Source organism: Adiantum capillus-veneris, chromosome 8 (genome assembly GCF_014529385.1).
Source record: "Adiantum capillus-veneris isolate H3 chromosome 8, ASM1452938v2, whole genome shotgun sequence".
Taxonomy (NCBI): Eukaryota; Viridiplantae; Streptophyta; class Polypodiopsida; order Polypodiales; family Pteridaceae; genus Adiantum; species Adiantum capillus-veneris.
In genome coordinates, this window is record NC_140938.1 from 17,630,758 (window position 1) to 17,644,993 (window position 14,236).

The following is a 14,236-nucleotide window of genomic DNA, read 5'->3' on the forward strand; positions in this document are numbered from 1 at the left end:
TAAATAGTGCGAGCCGAACTATTTTTGTGGCAATTAAATACTTGAGGGACTTTTGTATATCCTGAAACAACCTATTCCTAAAGCTTTCACTAGTTTGCAAAGCTGGCAAAGACCAATCCTTGATGTCAAAGGATGGAAGTGACAAAGGAGCTACACGACCCCAACCAAAGGAAGTTCTCGGTTCCAAATATGACATATCATAAAAGGATATTCCATTATCTGCAAATTTCTTTTGTTGTCTTCCTCGGTACATTTACTCACCAATAAATGCATGGAAAGCATCAAAAATCTCAACTATGCTCTCAACTAGTTGCCAATCCGTCCTATTCGATGGATAAATATCTGGAACATACCAAAGATGATATCCACCATTTAACCTTCAAATATAATCATGCACCAAGTGAGATGCTCAAAATAACTTACAGTTGGGCTGATGCCATGGAAAACTTGGAGGAGATGTTTGCAACCTTAAGCCTGCATGCTGAAAAGCATGTTGTATGAGGACCTCTTTCACCCGCTTGCTTCATACACATACTTTAAACTCTTTAACTTGTCCCTTAAAAGCCTTCATGAAATCATTGTGTTGCCTCCTCTTCCTCCTCCTAGTTTGCAGTAGTACCCAAATTTTGATAGTTATTTGAGATGGTATCCATGCTTGATCATCTGTAGTATAACTGTTCAAAATGCTAACAGAGTCAATGGTAGTGCTAGGCCGTCAAGAAGTGGTCATGGTGTGCACTAGAATACACATAAAAGTTAGCGCAAATATAAAAAAGGGAAGAAAGTTTTGAGAGGGAAGTAGAGCAACTCAAAGTCATATTTGGGTGGGAACATAGATACTAGATAGAGTCTTCAATGAAAGTTCTGAAATTCGTCGGTACAGAGTTAGTATGACTTATGGCATTTATGCCTTGAAAGCATGAAGTTGTGCAATTTGATGAACAAAAATAATATTTTCTCCCTTTTTTCTAAAAGAGCTTGGCTCCAAGATGTCGATTCTCAACGTAATGTTAGCCTCTTCCTCATTGGTCGAGCGCCACTCTCTCTCTAGAACTGAAAGGCCCAAAAGTGAGTCCAACTTTCTCCTAATGGTACTTGACAATAGACCAGAGAGAACTTGAGAGATATACATCTTTTGAAGGTCCACTCCACCAATATTTTATCACTCCTAGTGTAATCAGACCTACTGTATCGGAGACTAGATCAAAGATAAGAAGATTGAGTCCTGAAAGATCAAGAATTGTTGATTCAATAAGCCAACAATAGTTTTTAGTGGTTAGACGGATGGGATCCTTGGGCTCCAATGACTACACATAGGGTCAATAAAGCTCATAGCATGATATATACAACAAGAGGTCTGATTACCTTAACAAAAGCAAGAGTTGTGTGTCCTGAGGAGAGAGCCATAGAAGGAAATCCAACTAGAGTTCCTAGTGGGGGTTCTGAGGCTAGAGATGCCCCTTGATACCTTGCACTCACTTTCAACCCTCATCTACACACACACACAACACACACACACACACACACATGGAACATGAGCATCACACCATCAACGTGGTTATTCTGAGCTCTTGTAATCTGCATGTATTTATTCATCAAAGACTTCTTATGTTCTAATACGCTCACCCCATAGCTAAGAATCCGTCCGTGTGTTCCGAGCTCCCTCTCCCTATTCACCCCTACACACACACACACACACACACACAAGACATAAGAGCACTACACCATCAAGAGAAAATACTCGGGTCAAACCTACACCTGCTCAAAACTCACAAACATAGCTCGGCGATAAACCTCAGATCATACTCCCTTTTGGCAGCACTCAACCAAGTTGCAACCACCACCAAGAAATTGCATCACAATCGTACTCATGGTGGCTAGGGCTTTGCAAAACCAGGTAGACACTCCTTCGAGGTCTATTGAGAGAAGATTTGTATTTTGTATGATGTTTAATCTGCTCTACTTACAAAAGGTTTTTTTTATTAATGAATGGGGTACTTAATGCATGGTTGGGCATAGATGTTCTCACAAAGCATGTTGGTTTAAAAAGACACACTAAAAAAAAAGTTTACAGTGCTAAACTTTGTTATGGTATGATAGTAGGTAACGTGCCTTGAAAACAATACTACATGCTTAGCAATGAACCATGCTAAGTTAAGCGCACACTACAAATATATGGTTTTTTTGGACAAAAAGATGTATGAAAATCCTCGATATGAAGTTGCCATGGGTGATCTCAAGGTTTTTTGGATAAAATAATCAAAAATGGGGGAAACTCTATCGAAATTTTCTAAAAATTGAGGATTTAGGAAATTATTTCTAAAGTAATCGTATAAACATGGGTATATTATACATAAATAGAAGTACATTGTATAACTAGACGACCCATAAAAGGATGAGTGGTTTAAATAAAAGATGGCTTTAGGCTTAGGGGCTCCATAAAAGATGGAATCAAATTGATGAATGGATGTATTTGTTGTGTTTAAACTACACACAAATGTTTAACAAAAATACATATAAAATATAACATAGTTGGACTTTGATATGTTATGATGGCAACAAACCTTTAGGTTAAGAAAACAATAATATATGCTAATGGTTGATGAGGTACCTCCTCAAAAAATCAAAAGTACCCATTAAACCAAAACATGCCATGGTAGCAAAAAAAGTCATAAAGAAATGGATTATGCCTAATAGGAAGGTAAAAAACTGACCCCCTAATATATACAAGGAGACTAAGGGGGTCTTGGGCTATGGGACAGCGATAACGAGTAGAATGGGTTTCTTGGATATCTAACTTCCCATCAAAGTAGCCCACTTGCTATTTTTTTGATGGATGGTGGTAGGTATAGGCCTATTCTTGTATGATTTTTGGAGCTCTCTCAATCTCCTACCAGAAACGGATGTACCAAGAATAAGTTCAATAGTTTAAAAAATTTGTGTTTTGTCTTGTGTCCCCTGGTTATGTCATTTTTGTGTCAAGTGTCAGTATATGGTTCTTGAATAAAGGGATGTCAAATATAAACTAACTCTCTCTCTCTCTCTCTCTCTCTCTCTCTCTCTCTCTCTCTCTCTCTCTCTCTCACACACACACACACACACACACACACACACACACACACACACACACGCACACACACACACGTAGAGTGTAAAGAGTTCCATCTTTGAAAAAAAATTCCACAATCAAATAACCCTTTGACAACAGCATCTCCAAAAGCGGTATGATAACCCTCATGATCAAGTTGCCCAATGCTAACCAAATTGAGTTTTCCAAGTGGGATGCATATTCTAGAAATGTTTTTATCCATTTTTCTCTTTAGACACATGACAAGGTCATGGAGGAGCAAAGAATTTTGGGCATGTAGTGTCCCAGATACATTTTTGCACCCTGCATTTATAGACCTACATAGTAAGGTTTTGTTTGGCACACATTGATAGTCATAAGGTATGCAACATCGTCTAGAAACTCATGGATTTTGGTTTAGCGAGTGCAGAGTACGAGTTATCAGGGTCCCTCTCACTCATTTTGTTGAGTGTTTACAATTACCTCCACAGACAAGTACATCTCGTACTTGATGGGTGTCATATTTTTAGACATCATTATATGAGACATATTCCACATGTTGAGAATATGAGTCTTTGGACTGACACTAGCACCTTTTATTTCAATTATGTGTCATGACAAATCCCCTAGGTGGTGGTCATATCCATGTATTAGACCATTTCAAGCATGTCTTTAGTGGTCAAACATTATCCGAGGATACATAGTAAGACTTGTGAAGCTTACAAGTACTACTGAACAACATTCACGAATGGTTGTTTGTATGTATAGCAAGGCTATGTATTGTTAATGAAAATATTTCATTGTTTGTGCTTAGATGTGATTTATATTTCACATTTTATTATGGTTCAAACATTTTGGTTTTTAAGTGATTGTAGTAGAAAGTATTTAGTTCTCTTCATAGTACTATATACCCTTCTCTTCCATGTGTGCATTGAGCATCACATATTTCATAAGCATCGGTACTTATAGGCATGAAAATATAGGTTCATATCATTTTTTGTTAAATGCATGAGCACTAGGTGTTATGGGTCCTAGTATTTAGCAAAGGTAGATTTGAAGCGGCATGCAAATTCATGAAATTGATAGCTTATGAAGCATTCCTCATTTTATGTACAGTATCTCTATGAGATTGATTGTGGGTCTACCAATCACCTTCAGAGGCCATGGCTCGGTTTAGGTGCTTGTAGATACATTGACTAAACTTAAAGTTTCTTTATTTCACTATTCAATCTCTAAACTTAACCACATTGGTTGTTTATAATCTGTATTGATTATAAGGTAGGTGCTCTTTCTTTGCTCTTCTCTCATAATCACCACATACTTGGACCTGAAAGAGAACTCAACACTTGAGACTCCACTCAGATTCATTGGCTGCTAAGGTAGGTGCCTCCTTGCGGTACTCTTGTATGGTGAGAGAGAGAGAGAGAGAGAGAGAGAGAGAGAGAGAGAGAGAGGTACAAATATACAATGGAAAGTGTCTTATACAGCCAAATGTATGGAGAACTGGCAAGACTACTTCTTAGATTAGTGGATAAGGAGCTAGCATAGAGACATTCCCACTAGTAGAAGCTCTAGAGAGTGAGATACTAGCCCATATTTCCCCCTTTAGCTCATGGGTGAAGTGAACAATTTACATGAATTATAGTGGAAAAGAAATGGGTAAAAATGGTAGCAATAAGTAAAAAAACTAGCATGGTCTTTGCTAGATTCAAAGGTGATATGCATCGACATGATCAAAAGCAAACAATCCACACATCTCAAATGATGAAAAGAAATTGCCCATTTCTTAGAGAAAATTTAGTTAATTGAAAAGTTGTCCCACACATTAGCTTCAGGCTCAACTTGTTGGTTGGCCAATATTCTCTGTTAAAACCAAATCCTTAGCATAAGAGAGTAAAAAATCCCCCCCACCATAACCACTTTTTTAAGACAATCTTTGATGCAATAGGAAATATGCATAGGGTGGTATGGCCTCCTCTCCTGAGGCATGATCATTGGCTAAGATCTTTCTATGATGCCATATTTACAAAGATAAAAAAACTCGAGGAAAAAAGAATTTGATTTATCAATGAGGTGTAACTAAAAACCTAATTCATGGATGTTAAGGTGTCCTCACTATCAAGTGGCTCAAGCGTTAATTGCATGGCTAGCTCTCTTCATAGAAATATCCTCATTTGCTTGATTTTGTGTAGCAAGTTTCTGAGCATATTGTATGTCTCGTAGCATGTAGAATTTCTTGAAGTGTTAATCTCTTAGGTGCCACAAGCCTTGTTGAATATTCCTCTAGTAAGAAAGGTTTGATAAAAGGTTGAAATCTATGTTCTTTCTTTGCTCTTCTTTCATAATCATCGCATACTTGGACTTGAAAGAGAACTCAACACTTGAGATTCCACTCGGATTCATTGGTTGCTAAGGTAGGTGCCTCCTTGTGGTACTTCGTTTCATTATGCTCTCAGCTAGTGTACAATTGCATGGGAGAGCTAACTCTGCAATTGTGTATAAGACTCCCCATAGCCACATATTTAATGGCCCTTGGCCTCATCTTTACAAGGCGTCCCCAAAAGTACATGCTTTCGATAAGTGAAGTTGTGAAACTTTCACTAATTGATGCAAAAGCTCCCAGCGTCCAACCTACCACGTTAACAACGTATGGCTCGTGTTTTCTACCATGAATTGTGCCATGTTTTGTGCTCACTATGGCTCGAGGTCATGCCTTTTTTTTCATAAGCTCTCCTCTCAACTCCAAGTCCAATAATAGTCATGCCACATCACCAAGTTGTGACAGACACAATTTTCGACCATCTGTTGCAACACATCCTCCTATGCAGGAGTCTCAATGCAAGGTGTCACAGATAGGAGCAGAGACTGACGACTCTCCTTGTCCGACAGATCAAATAAACGGGACCAATAATGAAAGTAAAGCAATTTAGACGCCTGGCAAGAGATCTAATTAAGCCTCCTTATAAGAGATCACTGTAACCGAGTATTGCCATGAAGAGTCCAAGAATGTACGACTGTAAACAAGTCTCCTCTAGGTTGAGTGGAAAAAAAGCAAGTACAAGGCGCTCTCGGGGTGAAAAACCACCACATGGTCCCAAGGAAACACAACCCCCCCAACGCATATATCCCCTCCCCCCCCAAATCTCTCTCTCTCTCTCTCTCTCTCTCTCTCTCTCTCTCTCTCTCTCTCTCTCTCTCTCTCTCTCTCTCTCTCTCTCTCTCTCTCTCTCTCTCTCTCTCTCTCTCTCTCTCTCTCTCTCTCTGTGTGTGTGTGTGTGTGTGTGTGTGTGTGTGTGTGTGTGTGTGTGTGTGTGTGTGTGCGTGCACGCACGCATGTGCACTCCACAAACAGCCCGGGGGCACATCCACATCTCTCTGACTGCATGGGACCCCGCCCCTTCAACGCCATCGTGGGGTATCCTCTTATACTCCAAACAAAAGGGGGAGGGCCCATGCCCCCCCCCCCCCGGGTGTATGAACAAGCCCCAATTGGGCACTGCCATAGTCAATCGACATCGCCAAACGGATGCCACAATCCACCATCGGTGACAGTGGCTCCAACATTAATCACCATCTCATTGTGGGCACACATGCGAGAAGGCCACCATAGCAGCGCCCCACGGGCAAGGAGGGGTGGAATCCATAGCTCCATCTCTCTCCCTCTTGGATACTTAGTTTCTCCCTCCAATATATATACCACACCTCCTTTGGACTCTATTGCACATATGGTTTAATCCCACGCCACGTGGCAGTCTCCCATGAAGTGCACCTTCAAGGGTTACCCAAAACCACAAAATTTCCCAAAAAAATCCCCATTTTCCCTGCTACTTTGACCTAGTCCCATTTCCAACTCCAATGTTAGATGGCCATGGTATAAAGCCAACGTGGAAGGTGACTCTGATCCATCAGGACCTTTGTGCATTTTGGCAAGTTGACAATAGTAAACAATCGTTCCCAAATGGGAAAAAACCATATGTAACCGCATCTCCTCTGCCAACTGTCAGCTTCAAACTTTAATATCTTGATGATCGCAACTCTGTTTGGCAGGCCGTCACTTTTGTCTAGCTCCACAAGCTTCACACTACCTCTACAAACCCTTGGCAAGCTTGAAAAACATATGATGGCACGTTTATAGAGGCAATCAAAATGGTGCAGCAGAAAAATTTAAGCTTCTCATATCTTATCCATTTGGGATCCAATTACCAATCCGAAAAGACCGACATACTCCATTCTGTTGCACTCATCCATTCTGTTGAGAATCTGTGAAGCACCCTTTTCTTCAAACTGTCATATCTTGAGTTGTACATTACAGATTGACAGGCCCTTTGGACTAGCCTATAAAGCACTTTGAAAACCACCTTTTGTACTTTCATTTATACACTTTAAGCTCTCCAATTAGCCAATTTGAGAAGCCCCATGGAAGAGCACGTTGGTCAAAATATCCCAAAACTGCACACACACATGGATCCACCTGTGTGCCCTTGACCTTCATACCTCCTTTATCACCCCTCGGGGGATTCACCATGGAAAATTTATCGCACCACGTAAGTGCAGGGGAGGGGGGTTTTTTTACAAGTTACATAAGCGTATAAGTTAGGGGCAGGCACCCAATAATTTATCTCCCAATCTTAAAAATAAGGGAGGGGGGTATCATATTTAAGAGGGGGGGGGTACCTGAACCGGGTTGATTACTTTGTAATAATTGGTCACCGATCTGTACTAGAATTCAGATGAATTTAGGGGAAGTTTTTTATCAGGTCACACATCAAATTTTGCATCAAGCCAGTCATAAATAAGGGATAATTTGGAGCAGGTCAAGGGTTGATTTACACCAGCTGTAGATGGGTCAGAATTGGATGAGTAGCTAGAGTGCAGGTTGATCGGGCACATAATTTGAAAGTCAAACTAAGACACATTGAGGGTATATCTAGTTATCAACAAAAGTGGTTCCTTAGTACGTTGCAATTCACTATGCTACACACTCTTTGACTAGTTTTACTCAGTTAGATTATGTGCGACCTAAATTTTATATATAAGATAGGGGTATGATAGTTTTCTTCATTGATTGTCGTATAAGCGTAGAAAGGGGGGTCATATTCCCTAATATGAGTCGTATATAGGGGTTTTATCAAAGTTGTCCGCTCGCAGGTGGCGTCCTGTTTTGTATTATAAAGAGTGAATTCCCCCGGGTATCACCCTAGCATACACTTTAGACACCCATATCCCTGCTTCTTGCTCTTCCTAGCACAGACTCACTTTATCTGCACCAATGTCCCCAAAAGCAGCTTTCAAAAAGTAATGCTCAAAAGTTCTGAAAGTCAATGCTTTCAATAGTTGGCGCAAAGCTCCCAACATTGAGCTTGCCACGTCAACAACGTGTGGCCCATGTCTTCCACCAAGAATTGTGCCACGTTTTGTGCTCATTATGGCCTTGACTCAGGTTCACCTTTTTGTTCACAAGCTCTCCTCTTTTCTTCCAGTCCAGAAGCAGACATGCCACATCACCAAGTTGTGACATATGCGGGAGCACAAACTCATGACTCTCCTTTTCTGACAGATCAAGATATTGGAACCATATCACCATGCATAGGCATATAACCAGGATCACTAATGAAATTAAAGAAATTAAGCCCCTTGACAAGAGATCTAATTAAACCTCTTGATAAGAGATCTCTAAAGCCGAGTATTTCCAACAAAAGTTCTAAAAGTCAAATGCTTTCATTAATTGACAGAAAAACTCCCAACATCCAACCTGCCACGTCAACAATGTACAGCCCGTGTTTTTTTGCCATGAATTGTGACATGTTTGTGCTTACTAAGGCTCAAAGAAAACATACCTAAACCTAGCTGCAACCACAAGAAAACACCCATGGGTCTCTCCCATCAATATATACAATATAGATTGACCTTTGGTGCTATTATGGCTAAGGTCAAGTGTAGGCCTCGGACTGTTTAGATGTTGGTGGATCCCGGTCTTCTCCTCCAATTGCTTGCAACCCATGACTATAGCTCTATCCCGCTTGTATAACTAACATAGAGTCCTAATTATTGCATCACCACATTGTTCGATAAATGACGAGAATTTACCCTTCAAATAAACCACCTATAAGAATGCACCTTGTTTCTATTGTGGACATGGTGGTACTCATACCAATGTGTACTTATCAAGTAGGCATGAGAAGTATGAAACATGCTCTAAATATATAATGACATTGCTGGCAACCTTTAGTGTATATAGTTTCTTCATTAGACAAGGCTCCTTTGGGATGTGAATTTATATCAAACGTGGTTGCCAAAGTAAAGATAATTGCCCATTTTAGTGAGGTTAAGATCTTGAAAAGATTATTAGCTGAGGGCACATGCCAATTGTTGGCTTGGATCTATATGAATATGCTCATGCTCATCTTTAGTGACTATCTTCCAAATTATTTCCTTCCTTGTGATTGTAGCTTGGTTTCCCATGGGAAGAGACATGTGATGGAGAATTGCTTGATACCAATGCCATACTTGGATTACCTTATATGGTAGAGAGAGAGAGAGAGAGAGAGAGAGAGAGATGTACAAATGTAGAACATTCCCACTAGTAGAAGCTCTATAGAGTGAGATACCAGCCCATATTGCCCCCCTTTAGCTCACGGGTGAAGTGAATAGTTTAGATGACGTCTAGTGGAAAAGAAATGGGTAAACATGGTAGCAATAAGGAAAAAAACTAGCATGGTCTTTGCTAGATTCAAAGGTGATATGCGTCGACATGATCAAAAGCAAACAATCCACACGTCTCAAATGATGAAAAGAAGCTGCCATTGCATAGAGAAAATTTAGTTAATTGAAAGGTTGTCCCACACATGAGCTATAGGCTCAACTTGCCGGTTGGCCAATACTCCCTCTTGAGACCAAATCCTTAGCGAAAGAGAATAAAAAATCCCCCCACCATAACCACTTTTTTTAAAACAATTTTTGATGCAATAGGAAATATGCATAGGGTGGTACGGCCTCCTCCGTTCAGGCATGGTCATTGTCTAAGATCTTTTTCTGATACCATATTTACATAGATAAAAACCTCGAGCAAAAAAGGCTTATATGCAATTCCTCCTTAGAGGCTCGTTCCCATAAAGAATATTGACCGCACAAAACATTACAAAGATGTCATTCCGCTTCAAAAAATAATGATGCAAGAAGTTTGGAAAGGCTCCTTCTGTGTTTGGCCGTCAACACTTCCTTGTGATTGTAGCTTGGTTTCCCATAGGAAGAGACTTGTGATGGAGAATTGCTTGATAGCAATGCCATACTTGGATACCCTTATATGGTGGAGAGAGAGAGAGAGAGAGAGAGAGAGATGTACAAATGCACAATGGAAGGTGTCTTATACAACCAAGTGTATGGAGAACTTGCAGGAATACTTCTTAGATACTATCCCATATTGCCCCCCCTTTAGCTCATGGGTGAAGTGAACAGTTTAGTAGATGACTTCTAGTGGAAAAGAAATGGGTAAACAAGGAAAAAAACTAACATGGTCTTTGCTAGATTCAAAGGTGATATGGATCGACATGATCAAAAGCAAACAATCCACACATCTCAAATGACGAAAAGAAGTTGCCATTTCTTAGAGAAAATTTAGTTAATTGAAAAGTTGTACCACACATGAGCTGAGCTTCAGGCTCAACATGTTGGCTGGACAATATTCTCTCTCGAGACCAAATCCTTAGCAAAAGAAATTAAAAAATCCCCCCACCATAACCACTTTTTTAAAACAATCTTGGATGCAATAGGAAGTATGCATAGGGTGGTATGGCCTCCTCCGCGGAGGCATGATCATTGTCTAAGATCTTTCTATGATGCCCTCCCATTGGTATCGAGCCATTCCGTTGAGGGGCGACAACTTCGATGAGAGAGAGGTCTTGGCTTGTCAGGATTCCGGTGCGTATGGTTTATGCAAACTTCATTACCAAGGATTTAGGACCTGCATCAGATGCAACCTCAACATGCGCTTTGACAGGATGCAAGAAAGTAACACTTTCAATAAGTGATGCAAAAGCCAGCATGCCATCTCTTGAAACACAACCTCCAGTAGGCCTAAGAGCCTTGCAATCTCAATGCAAGATGGAATCACCGTCACTGATAGGGGCATCTGTCCTTCTCGCCCATGTTGCTTGGCACGCTACTATTATTCTGCCTAGTCTGGGCAAAGCCGAGATGCTCAAGTGCGTGGGATGAGCCTTGGAAGCCCTTCTTGCAGTGTGTGCTTGTATGCCTAGACATGACACCCTTTGTTGGGCTAGAGTTGTTCTGCTCGAGAGATGGTAAACTTCACCGGTCATGCTCTCTGATGTGCTATCAAGCCTCTTTTTCTCTGAGCAATCCCGATTGGCATGTCTCAAAGCAACGAAATCCAATTCGTCATCAGCCACTGCTCATCACAGCAGACAAGTTTCAAAGCGTTTTGTGGGGCCATCGCAGAAGAGATTTGAGTTTGAAAATTTGGAAGGGGGGTGCGCCAGGCCTCTGAGGCAGTGCAATACAGAGGCGACGCGCGCAGCCCCCGGGCAGCAAGCTGCCGGGAGGGGGCTGCCCCCGTGAGAAAAATTAGGTTAATATCATGTGGCCCGATGGACCACGTATCAGATATTAAACTGATAAGAACAGATACTACACTTGATCTTAGCCAAAAGGCCGAGAAAGGTATGCGCTACCCAGCGTGCTCTCTCTGGCTTTTATACCTGCTCCGCCCCACGGCTTGCCCTGTGGGACTGATGCCACGCCGGCCTTATTGCATTGAGATAATTCCCTACTTTTGGAGTCGTGGGTGCATATACAAGCCACCAGAAAACTGCCTCTCTCCTAGTGCCGCGGCAAAAACACGTACCCGACGATCCTACGTGTGTTTACACATCATGATAATAGCCAAGAAGGAAGAATGATACTCAAAAGGTATGCGTGTCGCAATTTTCTATCTATACCTCATGGCTATCTAGTACACTAGTAGAGATGAAAACCATGCTCGTATGTACTTCTTCTTCCATCTCCATGCCCACTTGTGTTTGTGTGATTCTTCACTAGCGTCTTTAATGCTCTTGGTGGAGAGTGCACTAATGATACAACCCCACATTTCAATGCCGTAGCAAAATATAGGCATTAGCAGGTGTCAAAGAGATATTTCATGAGAAGCTAACATTTGATATTGACACATGTTTTCAAATGCACAATAGTAGGCTCAGTTCATGGCTTCAAAATGATGCATCGAACATTCACGGCATTTGTGCTTGGTATGGACATTAAGGCCAAGGTACTTGAAGCTGGCTCTTGATTATAGGCAATGCATGGTTGTGGCATGGTTTCTCCTTGTTAAACAGTTTTCGCAAGCATATCTTGGCAATCACGGCATGTGTGGTTGGTATGAGCATTTAAGACAAGGTACTTGAAGCTGGCTCTTGATTTATAGGCAATGCATGGTTTCTCCTTGTTAACAGTTTTCGCAAGCATATCTTGGCAATCACCATCAAACTTTTAATTCTTTTTTTCCTGCATATCCTCAAGAACCATATGCTCCAATTTGTCAATTTCAGTCCATTATTAAGACCTTCTAGCTTTATATCTTACAGATCCTCTACCGTGTAAGGGGCATCTACACTGCATTCGGTTGAGCTTATAGTTTTTCTAAGAAGAATCCCAATCTCCAAGCGAGCAAATCCGAGCGAGCACTAAACCGAGCAAACAAATACAAAGACATTGAAAACATTTAGACACATATTTGTTGATGACCAATAGTTTCCAAGGAAAACCCAAAGGATTCATATAGCGAGCAAATCCAAGTGAGCACTAAATCGAGCAAAGACATTGAAAATATTTAGACACATATTTGTTGATGACCAATAGTTTCCAAGGAAATAAATTGGTAGTTTACCGTGCCTCTGACGAGGTAAACCCATATGATTTAGAACTATGTTGCCGTATAAGGTAAAGCCAATATATTCAAAAACATGCACTCTCTTACCACGGTTGTTGGTAGTGAATGCAAAGACAGTGTAGACATTTAAACACAGTGCTATTGATGACCTATAATTTTTAAGAAAATATAGTCGAGAGCATACTAAGTAACTGAACTCACGCAATTCCTTACAAGGTAAAGCCAAAAGATGCAAAAATTGTCAACTCCTAGGATAGAAACTGATAGTAAATCCAAATGCCAACAAAAAACGACCACAATATACTAAATACATGGAAAGTTTATGTGTTCGAAGCCTTATATGTTCGACGTATCCCAAAAATTCAAAATTGCAACCTAAAAACTCCTAAGATGGTGATTGATAGTTAACGTAAATGCCCACAAAAAACTACTGCAACGAACAAATCTGAGTGAGCACTAAATCGAGCAAAGACATTGAAAACATTTAGACACATATTTGTTGATGACCAATAGTTTCCAAGGAAATAAATTAATAGTTTACCGTGCCTCTTACGAGGTAAACCCATATGATTTAGAACTGTGTTGTCGTACAAGGTAAAGCCAATATATTCAAAGCCATGAACTCCCTTACCACGATTGTTGGTATTGAATGCAAAAACAATGTAGACATTTAAACACATTGCTATTGACGACCTATAATTTTTAACAAAATATAGTGGAGAGCATACTAAGGAATTGAACTCAAGCAATTCCTTACAAGGCAAAGCCAAAAGATGCAAAATCTGTCAACTCCCAGGATAGAAGCTGGTAGTAAATCCAAATGCCAACAAAAAACGACAACAATATATTAAATACATGGAAAGTTTATGTGTTCGAAGCCTTACGTTCGACATTTCCCAAAAATTTCAAAATTGCAACCTAAAAACTCCTGGGATGGTGATTGATAGTTAACGTAAAAGCTCACAAAAAACTACTTCAATGGTGTGCAGTATATAATTTGAACATCATGTTGTGTAAGCTAAGGACGCACAACTACCCTAGTGCCCCCCAGAGCCTAAAAAATTTCTACCTTGGATAAAGCAACCTGGTGCATGAACTCATGGGCATGTGAGTCTAACCCAAGAATATGAAGAAATATATAGTACATGTGTTTGCACGGCACGTAGGTCTGTTTTTTTTATTCTCTCTTTTGGAAGTCCTCGCATCTGCATCGTGGAAAATCAGGGATTGTCATTGAGTATGTTATCCCCTTTGCCTTGGACCCC

General features: G+C 40.5%; 1 non-coding gene and 1 pseudogene across 1 annotated transcript; one reads left to right on the forward strand and one right to left on the reverse strand.

The window, feature by feature from the left end:
* The first annotated feature begins 10,371 nt into the window (after positions 1 to 10,371).
* LOC147451742 (uncharacterized) lies at positions 10,372 to 11,802 on the forward strand (annotated as a pseudogene).
* Positions 11,552 to 11,750, reverse strand: LOC147451743 (U2 spliceosomal RNA). Its single transcript, XR_015189065.1, has one exon. It is a non-coding gene; the product is annotated as a U2 spliceosomal RNA (small nuclear RNA).
* Positions 11,803 to 14,236: the final 2,434 nt, after the last annotated feature.